General features: G+C 45.4%; 1 long non-coding RNA gene across 1 annotated transcript; it reads right to left on the bottom strand.

Moving 5' to 3' along the window:
• Positions 1 to 12,341: 12,341 nt before the first annotated feature.
• LOC129051099 (uncharacterized) lies at positions 12,342 to 15,854 on the bottom strand. Its single transcript, XR_008515145.2, has 3 exons — positions 15,401 to 15,854; positions 14,781 to 14,899; positions 12,342 to 13,619 (listed from the first exon to the last, which is right to left on the bottom strand). It is a non-coding gene; the product is annotated as an uncharacterized LOC129051099 (long non-coding RNA).
• Positions 15,855 to 16,925: the final 1,071 nt, after the last annotated feature.

Genomic DNA, 16,925 nt, shown 5'->3' with positions numbered 1-16,925 from the left:
ATTTAGTGAACTGACTCTGTATGTTTTTGCATTGTGAAGATTTACTCTGTAAGACTATTATTTCGCCTCTATTTAGAGAAAGTTGCTTGTTTTGGCACTCTCTCTTTTGTTATGAGCATTCACATGAGCCAAGTTCCACTTTCAGAAATGCTATGGGCCAAGCTTCATGCTGTTCATGAATTCATACATAAAGACTGTAAATTCCAGCCAGGGGCAATGGCTCATGCCGATAATAGCTACTCAGGAGGTTGAGGAAGGAGGATCGTTTGAGGCTAGGAATTAGAGACCAGCCTGAGTAACACAGCTAGATTCCCTCCATCTTCTCCTATAAAAATAATTAAATAAATAAATTAGCATGGTGGCATGCACCTGTAATCCTAGCTACTAGGAAGCCTGAGGCAGGGAGGATGGCTTCAGCCCAGGAGATTGAGGCTGCAGTGACCTATGATTATGCAATTGCACCCCAGCCTTGGCAATAGAGCAAGGCCCCACTCTGTTTTTTAAAAAAGGCTGTAAATTTCTGAATGAGTTCATAAGATGAACTACAACTTACTTGTGCCCACTGCCTTTTCTCAGAAATTAACTCCAAAGGCCAGGGGCAGTGGCTCATGCCTGTAATCCCAGCACTTTGGGAGGCCGAGGCAGGTGGATCACCTGAGGTCAGGAGTTCGAGACCAGCCTGGCCAACATGATAAAACCCCGTCTCTACTAAAAACACAAAAATTAGCCTGGCATGGTGGTGCATGCCTGTAATTGCAGCTACTCAGGAGGCTGAGGCAGGAGAATTGCTTGAACCTAGCAGGCAGAGGTTTCAGTGAGCCAAAATGGCAACACTTCACTCCAGCCTGGGCAACCGAGCAAAACTCTGAATCAAAAAAATAAAAAAGAAAGAAAGAAAAAAGAAAAGAAATTAACTCCAAAATGCAAATGCCTACATACAGTATTTAAACTGTGTTTTATTTTGTTTTGATTTTTTGAGATAGGGTCTTACTCCTGGTGGTGCGATCTCAGCTCACTGCAGGCTCCACTTCTTGAGATCTGGTGATCTCCCACCTCCGCCTCCTGGAGTAGCTGGGACCACAGGTGTGCACCACCACACTCAGCTAATTTTTTGTATTTTTCATAGAGATGGGATTTCACCATGTTGCCTCAGCCTCCCAAAGTGCTGGGATTACAGGCATGAGCCACCACACCCAGCCTTTAAACTGTTAGTGATAGCAGTGAATGAGTTCAAATGAATTCAGAAAAAAGACATATAGATTGGACCACAGTGTTTTTGTTTTTGTTTTTGTTTTTGTGTTGAGACAGAGTCTCACTCTGTCGCCCAGGCTGCAATGCAGTGACCGTGATCTCAGCTTACTGCAACCTCCGCCTCCTGGGTTCAAGCAAGTCTCTGCCTCAGCCTCCTGAGTAGCTGGAATTACAGGCGCCCACCACCACGCCCGGCTAAGTTTTGTATTTTTAGTAAAGACAGTGTTTCACCATCTTGGCCAGGCTGGTCTCGAGCTCCTGACCTTGTGATCTGCCCACCTCGGCCTCCCAAAGTGCTGAGATCACAGGAGTGCGCCACTGCGCCCGGCCAGCGCCACATTTTCTACTATCCTGGTAAAGTAAATGTTTGTATCAAACCCCACCAAACTCGAAATGAATGGAATGTTCTTAATTTTCAAGGTGCTATCTTTAAAGATCTTCTCCAGAATGACCTGTGATATCTTTATAGGGGCCAGGGGTTTCCCCTCAATATCAGAATTTCTTTACTTACAAGATGATAATCTTGTAAGTAATTATGGAATCTTGTAAGTAATTATAAGATTATAATCTTGTAAGTAATTATGGAATCTTGTAATTGTAAGATTATCATCTTGTAAGTAATTATAGAATCTTGTAAGTAAAGAAATTCTGATATTGAGGGGAAACTCCCTGGCCCCTATAAAGATATCACAAGTCATTCTGGAGAAGACCTTTAAAGATAGCACCTTGAAAATTAAGAACATTCCATTCATTTCGAGTTTGGTGGGGTTTGGTACAAATATTTACTTTATCAGGATAGTAGAAAATGTGGCGCTGGCCAGAAGCGGTGGTTCATGCCTGTGATCTCAGCACTTTGGGTGGCTGAGGCGGGCAGATCACCTGAGGTCAAGAGTTTGAGACCAGCCTGGGCAACATGACGAAACCCCATCTCTACTAAAAATACACAAATTAGCTGGGTGTGGTGGCGTGGGCCTGTAATCCCAGCTACTCAGGAGGCTGAGGCATGAGAATTGTTTGAACCCAGGAGGCGGAGGTTGCAGTGAGTGGAGAGATTGTGCTACTGCACTCCAACCTGGGTGACACAGTAAGAGTCCATCTCAAAACAAAACAAAACATATATATATATGTGTATGTTTGTATCCATATGCTTTGGTCTCTTGATTGCCATATGGAATGTGTTTTTTGGTTTTGGGGCAGGCACAAATAGACTGGGTGGAATCTTGTCTTAGGGTTTAAATATTTGGCTTTCAGATGCTCTCCTTGTGTGGCCCTATCCCAGTCTCAATCCATTGACCATGGTGCTGCTTTCCACCTCTCTGTACTGAATCCATGTCCTATTTTTTAGCCTCATCTTCTAGCTCTGGTTAAGAGTACTTATCCCTGAGGAGCCTAGGTGATGTTGACTGTGAAACAGACCAACCTATTGAACACCTCCCTGAACTGAGAACATGGGACTGGGGCATTTAATATTGTTGCGTCTGTCTTTCTGTAGAATGAGAAAATAAAATTCTTTTTTAGTTCAGTCCTTATTTGAAAAGTAATTTTTCCTAGATCCAAACAAGGCCTTAAGAGGCCTTAGGCATTTCTTTTTTTTAACTTTTGAGGTGGAGTCTGGCTCTGTCGCCCAGGCTGGAGTGCAGTGGCGTGATCTCAGCTCACTGCAACCTCCGCCTCCCAGGTTCAAGCGATTCTCCTGCCTCAGCCTTCTGAGTAGCTGGGATTACAGGCCCGCACCACCATGCCTGGCTAATTTTTGTATTTTTAGTAGAGATGGGGTTTCACCATGTTGGCCAGGCTGGTCTTGAACACCTGACCTCAGATGATCTGCCCTCCTCGGCCTCCCAATGTGTTGGGATTACAGGCATGAACCACCATGTCTGGCCGCCTTAGATATTTCTCTCCCACTCTTGGCACCCTGCCCAGCCTCCATATGCACAAGCGCAGCCTAACCTGCTGAAGGGTGACGGACCATGTGGAACCAGCCCAGGTGTCCACCAGCGGTGACCTTAGACCAGCCAGTCCCCAGCCGACCAAAGATGCATGAGTGAGTCCAGCAGAGACCAGAAGCCCAGCCCAAATTGCTGAGCCATATGATTGTGAGCTAAAGAAATTATTTTGCTTTTACTCGTTCCATTATGGGGTTATTTGTTCTACAGCAAACCTAAACGGTACACCCTGCTAGGGAGGCTTGGTGACATCACAGAGTTTTTGTTTGTTTTTATTTTTATTTTTTTGAGACAGGGTTTCACTCTGTCACTAAGATTGGAGTGCAGTGGTGATTATAGCTCACTGCAGACTTGACCTCCTTGGCTCAAGCAATCCTCCTGCCTCAGCCTCCTGAGTAGCTGGGACTACAGGTGCAGATCACTATACCTGGCTAAGTTTTAATAGAGACGAGGTCTCACTATGTTGCTCAGGCTGGTCTCTAACTTCTGAGCTCAACCCATCCTCACGCCTTGGCCTGCAAAATGCTGGGATTACAGGTGTCAGCCACTGTGCCCAGCCTATTTGTTTTTAGAGATGGGGTTTGGCCCTGCTGCCCAGGCTGGAGTGCAGTGATGTGATCATAGCTCACTGCAGCCTCAAACTCCTGGGCTCATGTGATCCTCCCTCCTCAGCCTCCTGAGTAGCTAGGACTACAGGTGCAAGCCACCTTGCCCAGTGACATCACAGTTTTATAAGTGGCTCAAGTTTACCTGATTTTGAGGCAAGCTTTGGAGCTATTCTGTTCTTTCCTGACTTCAGCTTTCCCACCATAGCACTTTAGTGCAGTGGCTGAGGGAGTGGGCACTGTAGTCACAGACCTGGGCCTGAATCTAGTCTCTTCTATTGAGTAGCTTTGTGACCTTGACCTAGTCACTTTCCCCTCTCTGACTTATTTTCTCATCTCTAAAACATGGAAACTAATATCACCTGGTCATGGTACTTGTGTTATGGTCATATCACTTGGTTGCTTATTCAATATCCATTTCTGGCCCCCATGTTTTCTTCCTACCAGAGCCCTGGTTTTATTCAGATATTCATACAGCCTCTACAGGCACACCCTTCCATCCCCCATATCTTCTACATAGCCAAGATCAGGAGAGGATTCCTGATTACTCAACTAATCTTGGAAATTCCATTCCCCTTTCTAATAATTGAGAGTGAGCCCATGATCAAATTCTGACCATTAAGACATGAAGGGAGGACAGGTGTGGTGCCTCATGCCTGTAATCCCAGCACTTTGGGAAACCGAGGTGGGAGGATTGCTTGAGCCCAAAAGTTCAAGACCAGCCTAGTCAACATAGTGAAACCCTGTCTCTAAAAACAATTTTTAAAAATTGGCTGAGCATGGTGGCACATGCCTGTAGTTCCAGCTACTTGGGAGGCTGAGGCAAGAGGATCTCTTGAGCCCAGGAGATCAAGCCTGCAGTGAGCTATTATTATAACACTGCACTCCAGCCTGGTTAACAGAGTGAGACCCTGTCTCAAAAAAATAAAAAACAGAAAGGAAACATCCTGGTATGGAGGAGCTTCTGGGAATGATCTCTTCATCCTAAAAAGACAGAGGAAGAGATGATCTGTTTCTTCTGAAGACTACTTGCTCTGGATATGTGGCTTGTAACTGTAGTCACCATTTTGCGGTCAAGAAGGGAGTGACTTGAGGGCAAAGTTCAAGCCCCAAGAAAGGAAGAGGCATGAGGTGGAAAGAACCTGTATCCTTGAACAAATCAGGAAAGCACTGCCACTCCAACCACAGAATCAACCCTATCTTAAAACTACTTGGGGCCGGGCGCGGTGGCTCATGCCTGTAATCCCAGCACTGTGGGAGGCCAAAGCAGGTGGATCACCTCAGGTCAGGAGTTTGAGACCAGCCTGGCCAACCTGGTGAAACCCCATCTTTACTAAAAATGCCAAAAAATTAGCCATGCGTGGTGGCGGGTGCCTGTACTCCCAGCTACTTGGGAGGCTGAGGCAGGAGAATGGCGTAAACCCAGGAGGCGGAGCTTGTAGTGAGCTGTGATCGCACCACTGCACTCCAGCCTGAGTGACAGAGCGAGACTCTGTCTCAAAAAAAACAAAACAAAAAACAAAACAAAACAAAACAAAAACAAAAACAACTACTTGGTATATGAGATGTTCTATGAGATGAAAGCATTCTAAATGATACATCCCTTGGCATAGCCTCTGGCACATAGTAAGCCCTCAAGAAATATGAGTGCTTCTTATAATTATATTGGCTTCTTTCTTTCAACTATTAAATGGTTTCAGATTTTATAGATTTTGGAAAAATACTTTACTGAATCTTACTGACCCTTCCAGGTTTGGTAGTTTTCTCTTTGCTTATGGCTCTAGTTCTAGAGCAGGGGTGGGCACCATGCCAGTGAGCCAAATCGAGCCCACTGCCTGCTTTTGTAAACAAAGTTTTATTAGAACACAGCCACACCCATTCATCTGTGGCTGCATTTACATTATAGTACCAGAGTTGAGTAGTTGCCACAGAGACTCTATGGCACACAAAGCCTAAAATATTTATTATCTGGCCCTTTACAGAAAAAGTTTGCTTTTTGGTTGTCCCCATTCTGGAGCAAGTTCTTCACCTCTTCAATGCAGATTTACGTGGGAGGCCAGGCACAGTGGCTCATGGCTATAATCCCAGCACTTTGGGAGGCCCAAGGTGGGCAGATCACTTGAGGTCAGGAGTTCGAGACCAGCCTGGTCAACATGGTGAAACCCAGTCTCTACTAAAAATACAAAAATTAACAGGGCGTGGTGGTACGTGCCTGTAATCCCAGCTACTTGGGAGGCTGAGGCAGGAGAATCACTTGAACCCAGGAAGTGGAGTTTGCAGTGAGCTGAGATTGCACCATTGCACTCCAGCCTGGGTGACAAAGCAAGACTCTGTCTCAAAAAAAAAAAAAAAGATTCACATGGGGACCTAGTTAACAATGCAGATTGCAGCTTCCACCCAGAGATTCTGCTTCACTGGTTATACTAATTAGTTATTCTCTCTCTCTCTCTCTCTCTCTCTCTTTTTAGACAGGGTCTTGCTCTGTCACCCAGACTGAAGTGCAATGGTATGATCAAGCTCACTGCAGCTTCAACTTCCCATGCTCAAGGGATCCTCTTGCCTCAGCCTCCCAAGTAGCTGGGACTACAAACATGTGCTACCATGCCCCCCTAATTTTTTCTATTTCTTGTAGAGGCAGGGTCTTGCTGTGTTACCCAGGCTGGTCTTGAACTCCTGGGCTCAAGCGATCCTCCTGTCTCGGCCTCCCAAAGTACTGCGATTACAGGCATGAGCTGCTGTGCCCAGCCTAGTTGGAACTCTTATGGGCTAGTGACTGAAAACCTGACCCAAACTAGGTGGAGGCTTTATGAATGGCTTCCTACAGGGCCTCCCATGGGAAAATCAAGATCAGATTTCATTCTCCCCATGTCTTGGCCCCTCTTGGTTGGTGTTGACGCCACTCTCAAACAGTGTCCGCCACTGAGTACAATGACCCAGTAGTGTCCGTCCTTCTTCGTCCATGTCCAATGCGAAAGGGGTATAATTTTTGTCTCAACATATTCTTTTTGTTTTTAATTGCCTGCAGTACCTGTTTCAACATTTTCAGTAAGGCTTGAGAATCATTGTGATTGACAACCTCAGCACTGAAAATGCATCCTAGAAGGCAATGGAAAATTCTCTTCTTACCTTTCGTATTTTATGTATTGTCTCTTTGTTGGTTACCTGTCTTCCTCCACTAAATTACAAGCTCTAAGAACAGCGCTCAGCAACTAGTATATTCTTTTTTTTTTTTTTTTTAGATGGAGTCTTGCTCCGTCCACCAGCCAGGCTGGAGTGCAATGGTGCAATCTTGGCTCACTGCAACCTCCGCCTCCTGGTTTCAAGTGATTCTCATGCCTCAGCCTCCCGCCTGGGATTACAGGCGTCTCCCACCACATCTGGCTAATTTTTCTGTATTTTTAGTAGAGACGGGGTTTTGCCATGTTGGCCAGGCTGGTCTCAAACTCCTGACCTCAGGTAATCCACCCGCCTTGGTCTCCCAAAGTGCTGGGATTACGGGCGTGAGCCACTGTGCCCAGCACCTAGTATATTCTTTTTTTTTTTTTTTTTTTTGCATCCCTGTCTAGTCACCCATCTGTATGTAGATCACTGATGATTACACAAATGAGGATAAGCAATATTTATTGAGCTCTTTCTCCCTCTCATCATGTTTCACATCTCTGTGGTGGAAAAAGGGAAAAAAGAGGCTCTGATGGGAAGTTGTCATCATGCCTGAGGAAGCTGAAGTCAGGCTGACTGGAAGAAGGGCATCCTATGTGATACTCCCATACCCGTGCACCCTAGGAATGCATCTCAGTTTTTTTTTTTGTTTTTTTTTTTTTTGAGACAGAGTTTCGCTTTGTCGCCAGGCTGGAGTGCAGTGGTGCAATCTCAGCTCATTGCAACCTCTGCCTCCTGGGTTCAAGCGATTCTCCTGCCTCAGCCTCACAAGTAGGTGGGATTACAGGTGCCCACCACCACGCCCAGCTGGTTTTTGTATTTTTAGTAGACACGGGGTTTCACCATGTTGGCCAGCCTGGTCTCGATCTCTTGACCTCGTGATCTGCCCGCCTTGGCCTCCCAAAGTGCTGGGATTACAGACGTGAGCCACCACGCTCAGTCGCATCTCAGTTTTATAATGCTGGGGCTGCCTGTCTACCCTGTCCATCAACCCACCCCACCTCCACCCCCAGCAAGAAGAGCACGGTCCGGGGTGGTCCAGTCTCGTCCCATCTGGTCCACCCAGGCCATTTGGTGGAACTCTCGCTGGAGGATTTGAAAGCAGCCTCAACGCGGTTCCCCTGGGGTCACCTCTCAAAAGCCAGCCTGGGGAGGGTGGTGGGACATGAGAGGGGACTTCCATCCCAGAGCTCCCTTGAAGGTGGCAGGCAGCCAATGGGGTACACTGAGCCAGAGACATCTGCCAGGATATGGATCTGGGAACCTGTCAGTCCCCATGCGTCTCCCATGGCAGGGCTTGGAAATCCCACCGTGGGAGCCCAGCACTCCTAGTATATTCTTAATAAACATCATTTTGAATGAATAAATGTATGGGCATATTTATTTTAAAATTAGGGTTGGGATCGTTCCTCACATATATTTTAGTTTTCTGCTTTTTAAAAATTTATATATGTATATTATTAACATTCCCTTATGTCACTAAATGAATGAAGTATGAAAACCTGCGCAGAAAGAGTACATGCCAAATTTGTGGTAGTTCTTTTCTCTAGGGAGCCTAGGAAGAGACAGAGGGAGGGGAATTCTCTTCTTATTTTTCTCATATAAAAATATCTGAAAGGCCAGGTGCAGTGGCTCATGCCTGTAATCCTAGCACTTTGGGAGATTGAGGTGGGAGGATCACTTACAGCCAGGAGTTTGAGACCAGCCTGGGCAACATAGTGAGAAAGAAAATTTAAAAAGTAATAAAATTAGCTGGGCCTGTTGGCACATGCTGGGAGCCCTAGCTACTTGGGAGGCTGAGGCAGGAGGATTCCGTGAACCCAGGAGGTCGAGGTTACAGTGACCTGTGACCATGCCAGTGTTGTCCAGCCTGGATGATGGAGGGAGATCTTGTTTCTATTAAAAAACAAACAAACAAACAAACAAATATATATATATATAAAATATACACACACAGATATACGAAGAAAAAATGTCTTTGGGAACATTATTTTCAATGGTTACATAATAGTTTTTCAGGCCGGGCACAGTGGCTCACACCTGTAATCCTAGCACTTCGGGAGGCCGAGGTGGGTGGATCACCTGAAGTCAGGACTTCAAGACCACCCTGGCCAACGTGGCGAAAACTCATCTCTACTAAATGTACAAAAATTAGCTGGATGTTTTGGCACGCACCTATAATCCCAGCTACTCAGGAGGCTGAGGAAGGAGAATTGCTTGAACCCCGGAGGGGGGATGGGGGCGGTTGCAGTGAGCCAAGATCACGCCATTGCACTCCAGCCTGGGCAACAAGAGCGAAACTCCGTCTCAAAAAAAAAAAAATAGTTTTTTACACGAGTATACCATATATTTTAAAACCAATCTCCTTTTGTGCATTTAAATTGCTTTCACTTTGTTGTGCTTGTATATGTCTGTATTAGTCTGTTCTCACACTGCTATAAAGATAGTATCCGAGAGTGGGTAATTTATGAACAAAGGAAGTTTAACTGACTCACAGGTCTGCGCGGCTGTGGAGGCCTCAGGAAAGTTACAGTTATGGCGGAAGGGGAAGCAGGCACCTTCTTCACAAGATGGCAGGAGAGAGTGTAAGTGCAGGAAAAACTGCCATTTATAAAACCATCAGATCTCATGAGAATTCACTCACTATCATGAGAACAGCATGGGGAAAATAGCCCCCATGATCCAATCACCTCTCTCCCTCCACACGTGGGGATTACAATTCGAGACGAGATTTGGCTGAGGATACAGAGCCAGACCATATCAGTGTCTTTGTGCAGACCTCTGATGATTTCCTTAGAATAGATTCCTAGGAATGTAACCTTACCATGTGCTTTGATATTTATTTATAAATTCCTTTCCAGTAAGGTTGAAACCAACTCAGTGGATAGGATTTTAAACACACAATGACAAGTTTTAATAAAGGAATGGCCACTGGGGGGTCTAATACCAAAAGCAATTACTTAGAAATCTAGAAATTCTAGTCCGAGTGTGTTTATGCACCTCTGTAGGTAAAGGGCCCTTCTTGCTTCATAAATATCTCCACATTTACAGTATCAGCTTTCCCAGATAATGGATGCAATTAAATATTCTCTTCTGTCATTTGGAAAATATGAAATGACATTGCTTTGTAATGATCTTGACATTCATTGATTCGGCTGTTAGTGAATAGCAGGGGGAGTTTGCTTCTTACTCAACTCCTGAAGTTTCCTTACATGTGCAAGGATATTAATTAATGGAATACTTCTGACCTCTCACCGCCACTTAGTTCAGTTAGGCCTTGGAAAGATAGAACAACTTTCCCCACTGTGAACTTTAGAGTTTCTCTTGGTACCCAGTTGCTTACAGAACACTTTGTCTTTTCTTTACTTCCTCCATGCCATTGGTCTTATTGGGATGAGCCTCCCATGACAGAGGCCCTGGGGAAGTCCAGCCTTACCTCAGGGGAGGCCTGAAGTTTTTATCTGGAATTTAGTGGGAGGTGCTACCTTAAAGACCCTACTAATGAAGAGGATGTATTCCAATAATTGACTTTATTGTCACAGTCTGTGATTATCACAATTATACACACTCTAAAAGGCATCTGAGTGTCTTTTCTTTTCTTTTCTTTTTTTTGAGACAGATTCTCACTCTGTCGCCCAGGCTGGAGTGCAGTGCCACGATCTCTGCTCACTGCAACCTTCACCTCCCAGGTTCAAGTGATTCTCGTGCCTCAGCCTCCAGAGTAGTTGGGATTACAGGCACCCACCAACATGCCCAGCTAATTTTTGTATTTTTAGTAGAGACGGGGTTTCACCATTTCAGCCAGGCTGGTGTCAAACTCCTGACCACCCGTCTCAGCTTCCCAAAGTGCTGGGATTATAGGCGTGAGCCACCATGCCTGGCCCTGACTGTTTTTTGTTTGTTTGTTTGTTCGTTTGTTTGTTTTTTGAGACTGAGTCTCACTCTGTCGCCCAGGCTGGAGTGCAGTGGCGCCACCTTGGCTCACTGCAAGCTCCACCTCCAGGGTTCACGCCATTCTCCTGCCTCAGCCTCCCGAGTAGCTGGAACTACAGGCACCTGCCACCACACCCAGCTAATTTTTTTTTGTATTTTTAGTAGAGATGGGGTTTCACTGTTTTAGCCAGGATGGTCTCAATCTCCTGACCTTGTGATCCACCCGTCTCAGCCTCCCAAAGTGCTGGGATTACAGATGTGAGCCACCGCGCTCGGCTTTTTTTTTTTTTTTTTTCTTGAGATGGAGTGTCACTCTGTCGCCCAGGCCAGAGTGCAGTGGTGCGATCTTGGCCCACTGCAACCTCCACCTTTCAGGTTCAAGCAATTATCATGCCTCAGCCTCCCCAGTAGCTGGGATTGCAGGCATACATCACCATGCCTGGCTAATTTTTGTATTTTTAGTAGAGATGGGTTTTCCCCATTTTGGCCAGGGTGGTCTTGAACTCCTGACCTCAGGTGATCCACCCGCCTCAGCCTCCCAAAGTGCTGGGATTACAGGCAAGAGCCACCACACCCGGCCCTGTCTTTTCTCTTTTTTTTGTGAGACGGAGTCTTGCTGGAGTGCAGTGGCTGCTCACCGCAAGCTCCGCCTCCTGGGTTCATGCCATTCTCGTGCCTCAGCCTCCCGAGTAGCTGGGACTACAGGTGCCCACCGCCATGCCCGGCTCCAGCCCTGACTGTTTTTTAAGATGTTAAAAAAAATAGCCTAATTTTCTTCATCTAGAGGGAGGTGAACATGGTAGATGATCTCTGGTGGTTCTCCCATTTAAAATTCTATCATTAATTAAAATGAATGAGGCCAGGCACGGTGGCTCATGCCTGTAATCACAGCACTTTGGGAGGCTGAGGTGGACGGATCACCTGAGGTCAAGAGTTTGAGACCAGCCTGGCCGATATAGTGAAACCCTGACTCAACTGAAAAAAAAACCCACAAAAATCAGCCAGGCATGGTGGCAGGTACCTGTAATCCCAGCTACTTGGGAGGCTGAGGCAGGAGAATCCCTTGAGCCCAGGAGGCAGAGGTTGCAGTGAGCCAAGATCGCACCACTCCACTCCATCCTGAGCAACACAGTGACACTCTGTCTCAAAAAAAAAAAAAAAAATTAAAATTAATGAAAATGACAAAACTCTAAGTAATATATTATCAGACACATTCACACTACAGTATAATTTATGAATCAATCAAGTAGTCAATTACATGATGTAAAATACTCATATTATATGCTTTCCTATTTGGATAGGCCAGACAGATGGGAAAGCAGGTGCCTACTTACTGTCTGAAGGTGAGAGGAGAAACTGACCTCTATGAGACAAAAAGAACCTGAAAGATGAGAGTCTTGAGTTCTTTGGTACAGGCGGGGCAGAGGAGGAGGAAATAAGGCTGGAGGTGGGCAGGGGCCCGGCAATGCTGGAAATGCCACACAAAGCTCTTTGGACTGGGTCCTGAGGGCAATGAGCAGCCATTGAGGAATTTTAAGCAATGGTTTGACATTGACCCACAGGCTTACGAGTCATGTTGATCTCATTCTGGCCCATATTCTCTGCATTACCCATAAAGACTGCATCGTACAAATATTTCCACTTCTCCGCCCATCTCGCCCTTAGAGAATTGTGTTGTAGCTACTACAGTTTGTATTTTGAGGATGATTGGATATGACTTTTTTTTTGAGCCTGTTCATGTTGCTCAGTCGTCCAAAGTAGTTGCAGTCGAGTGATGCCCCAGCTCCCTTCCCCCGGGGCTGGAGCTGCTACCTCATCCTGAAAAGATGTGTTGCTTCATGCTATCGTCTTACAGCAAAACATGCATAGATAACTTTTCAAACATTTAATTGTAATACTTCCGTGCTTAAATCACCAAATTGGCTTTGGAAAATATGCAATCTCTTCAAATTACATTCTCTTTTATCTCAGAATTCACAATATAACAGGCTGGTGTGTATAGTTAAAATGGGTGCATAAAATGGTCTAGATTTACATGATTTTCTATTTTTAAAAAAGTGCAGCATTATAAATGCAACAAAAAATGAAAACCTGTTGCAGAATGTGTTTTGCTATCTGTATCATATGTGATAAAGTATGGAAGAGACTTAGAAGTATTCATTTCCCAGGGCTCCTGAGACAAAGTACCACAAATTGGGTGGTTTATAACACAAAACAACATGGTTCTGAAGGATAGAAGTCCAAAATCAAGGTGTCAGCAGGGCCATGCTCCCTCTGAGACTTTGGGTAGAATCTTAGGTTGCCTCTTCCTGGCTTCTGGTGGTGGCTGGCAATCCTTAATATTCGGTTTGCAGCTGCTTCACTCCAATCTCTGCCTCTGTCATCACATGGCATTCCTCCTGTGTGTCTCTGTCTTCACATGGAATGTTTCTCTTCTTAAAAGGACACAGGGCCAGGCACGGTGGCTCATGCCTGTAATCCCAACACTTTGGGAGGCCAAGGCAGGCAGATCACTTGAGGCCAGGAGTTTGAGACCAGCCTGGCCAACATGGTGAAACCCTGTCTCTACCAAAAATACAAAAATTAGCTGGGCGTGGTGGTGGGCGCCTGTAAGCCCAGCTACTTGGGAGGCTGTGGCAGGAGAACTGCTTGAACCCAGGAGGCGGAGGTTGCAATGAGCCAAGATTGCACCACTGCACTCCAGCCTGGACAACGGGGTGAGACTCTGTCAAAAAAACAACAAAAAAGAATGCAGTCATATTGAATTAGGACTCACTCTAAAACCCTCATCTTAACTTGATTACATCTCTAAAGGGCCCATTTCCAAATAATGTCACATTCACAGGTACCAGGGATTAGGACTTCCACATATCTTTTTGGAGGTCACAATTTAACCCATAACAGAGGTCATCTAGCCCACCTCTCTACTGCACACATGAATCTGCTGTACAATCTCTGTCTAGTTTTAAGACTTAGGCACAGGACATGATGGTCAATGTAAGGCAAAACCAGGTAGGTGTGGTAGGGGCTGAAAGAAAATCTTAACACTAGATTGTTTCATTCTCACCAGGGTGAGATAGCTGCTGTTGAACTGACCTCGCCATAGAAATTAATTAGAGAGCTGGGTGGGTAAGGTAAGGCCTGAGGGGTGAGGTAGGCAAAGTCCGATGTTGGGCAGAGTGCAGAGCCAGCCAGTGGCAAATCCAGCTTATGTAAAACATTCTGGAGGTGTATATGTGAATGGTCATTACCTCTAGGTTGCCACAGTCCAAAAGACATATAATGAGAGTCACATTTGTAATTTCAAATTTTCTAGATGAAATGAGCTTTAATTACTATACATATATATATATATATATATATATATTTTTTTTTTTTTTTGAGACAGAGTCTCACTCTGCACTCTGTCACCCAGGCTGGAGTGCAGTGGCAAGATCTCGACTCACTGCAACCTCCACCTCTCAGGTCCAAGTGATTCTCATGCCTCAGCCTCCCGAGTAGCTGGGACTACAGGCATCCACCACCACACCTGGCTAATTTTTTTGTATTTTTAGTAGAGACAGGATTTCACCATGTTGGCCAGGCTAGTCTCGAACTCCCGACCTCAGGTGATCCACCCTAGGCCTCCCAAAGTGCTGGGATTACAGGTGTGAGCCACTGTGCCTGGCCAATATTATATTTTATTTAACCCAGTATAGGTATGTCCAAAATATTATTTTAACGTGTCATCAATATAAAAAATATTAAGAAGATATTTTGCTTTTTTCTCCATACTGAGTCTTCGAAATCCACTGTGTATTTTATACTTGCAGCCCATCACTAGCCAGGTTTCAAGTGCACACTAGCCATATGTATTAGGCTGCTCTAGATTGTAGAAGCGTGGCACCTGGGTGGTGGGATCCAATCCATGGGCTGGGTTGCAGGTAAAACTCCAGTTCTGGGGAAGAACATGGGCAGGAGCAACACAGACAATCAAGGATCTTTGAGGATGAGCTTAGGACAGATCTGAAAAGGAAAAGGGGTTTCAAGTGGAGACAAAGTAAATGCAAGGAACAGGGGCCCACTTAAACTTGCTTAAGTAAGGGACAGGGTGGTTATTCACTGGGAGACCTCTTGGAAATGAAGTGTGAGAAGTACACCTGAGCCAGGGGAACTGGCAGGGAATCTGTCAATCACTCTCTTTGTCTCCCTCTTGAGGGGTGAGAAGTTTCTTAGCTTCTCTCTGTTTGTCTGCTTTGTCAGTCTCTTTCTATGAATTCATTTCCAACAGGGTCCTGTGATGTTGCCCTGATTGGTCTCGAACTCGTGGCATCAAGTGATCCTCCCGCCTCGCCTGCCAAAGTGCTGGGATTACAGGCGTGAGTCACCATGCCTGGCCTTCAGTTCATCATTTATTTATCTACTTGAAAAGACCTGGGCCAGGTGTGGTGAAGGGTGGAAGTCCAAAATCAAGATGATGAAATCATCCAATCACCCAATCACAGAAGCTAGGGTCACATTTCCTACCTGTGTCTCTGCAGATCTGGGCTCCCCCGTGCCAGTTGCCTTCTGCCTTCTCAGGGTGGTAAGAAGGTAGTCCCTACACACATCCCTTCCTGAGGAAGTCTGCCCTCACCTGTAGCTCTAATACAGTGTCCTGGGCTCCATCCCTAGAGATGCTGATTCTGTAGGTGGGGATGGGGCCTGTCAATGTACATTTCTAATGCCACTGGTGCAGAGAACCCACCTTGAGAACCACTGCCTTACAGCAGGGATAAGCCCAGGGAGCTGTGTTTGTACTAAGGGAGCTTGGCCTACACTGACTGAGCCAAAGGTGTGTGGCTGACCAAGAAGCCAGTGAAATTTTCTCTCCTTAAAACATGAGATGGGGACACTGGGAGACTGAACTAGACACGAGGAGCTGAGTTGAGAGGTCCTAGAGTTGGCAGCTGAGAAAGCCACTTTAAGACTACAGGCCAGGCACAGTGGCTCACACCCGTAATCCCAGCACTTTGGGAGGCCGAGGCGGGCGGATCATGAGGCCAGGAGTTCAAGACCAGCCTGGCCAACATAGTGAAACCCCGTCTCTACTAAAAACACAAAAAATTAGCTGGGTGTGGTGGCAGGCGCTTGTAGTCCCAGCTACTTGGGAGGCTGAAGCAGGAGAATTGCTTGAACCTGGGAGTCGGAAGTTGCAGGGAGCTGAGATCTTGCCCCTGCACTCCAGCCTGGGTGACACACCAAGACTGTCTCAAAAAAAAAAAAAAAAAAAAAAAGACTACAATAAGGTCTTTTCATTTTCATTTCTTTCTTTTTTTTTTTTTTTTTTGTGATGAAGTCTCACTCTATTGTCCAGGCTGGAGTGCAGTGGTACAGTCTTGGCTCACTGTAGCCTCCGCCTCCCAGATTCAAGCGATTCTCCTGCCTCAGCCTCCAGAGTAACTGGGATTACAGGTGCCTGCCACCACACCTGGCTAATTTTTGTATTTTTAGTAGAGATGGGGTTTCACCATGTTGGCCAGGCTGGTCTCGAACTCCTGGCCTCAAGCAATCTACCCACCTCGGCCTCCCAAAATGCTGGGATTACAGGCATACGCCACCGCACCTGGCCAAATTAGTAATATTTTCAAAATGAAAGAAAGTTAACTTTTAAGCAGTGGTATAAATTGCTGAGCACTTGATGTTAGCCTCTTCTATGGTGGATAAGCTGTATTAAATTTGAAATTTACACTACAAAAATAGCTTTGCAGGAGTACAAATATTAATATAACCTTACCTCAGACAGATTTTTTATTACTGGAAACAACTTTTTTATGAAAAAATATATATTAATGGCTGGAGCAGAAGAAAAATACCAACCACAGATGGTAAGCATTTTCTTGCAGAGTCACATCAAATTTTGACATTAGCCCTGGAAAACAGAAAAATGTTTTAAACAAAAGCTTTGAAATATTCTGATAACCATGCGTAGATTTTCACTTATGGTCTCGGATGCTATCATGAAGAATACAACTTTAAGTGATTAGTAAAATACATTAATGAAAAAGTTTAA

Source organism: Pongo abelii, chromosome 19 (genome assembly GCF_028885655.2).
Source record: "Pongo abelii isolate AG06213 chromosome 19, NHGRI_mPonAbe1-v2.0_pri, whole genome shotgun sequence".
Lineage (NCBI taxonomy): Eukaryota > Metazoa > Chordata > Mammalia > Primates > Hominidae > Pongo > Pongo abelii.
The sequence above is the reverse complement of the archived record's forward strand: the minus strand, read 5'-3'. Positions and strand labels throughout refer to the sequence as shown.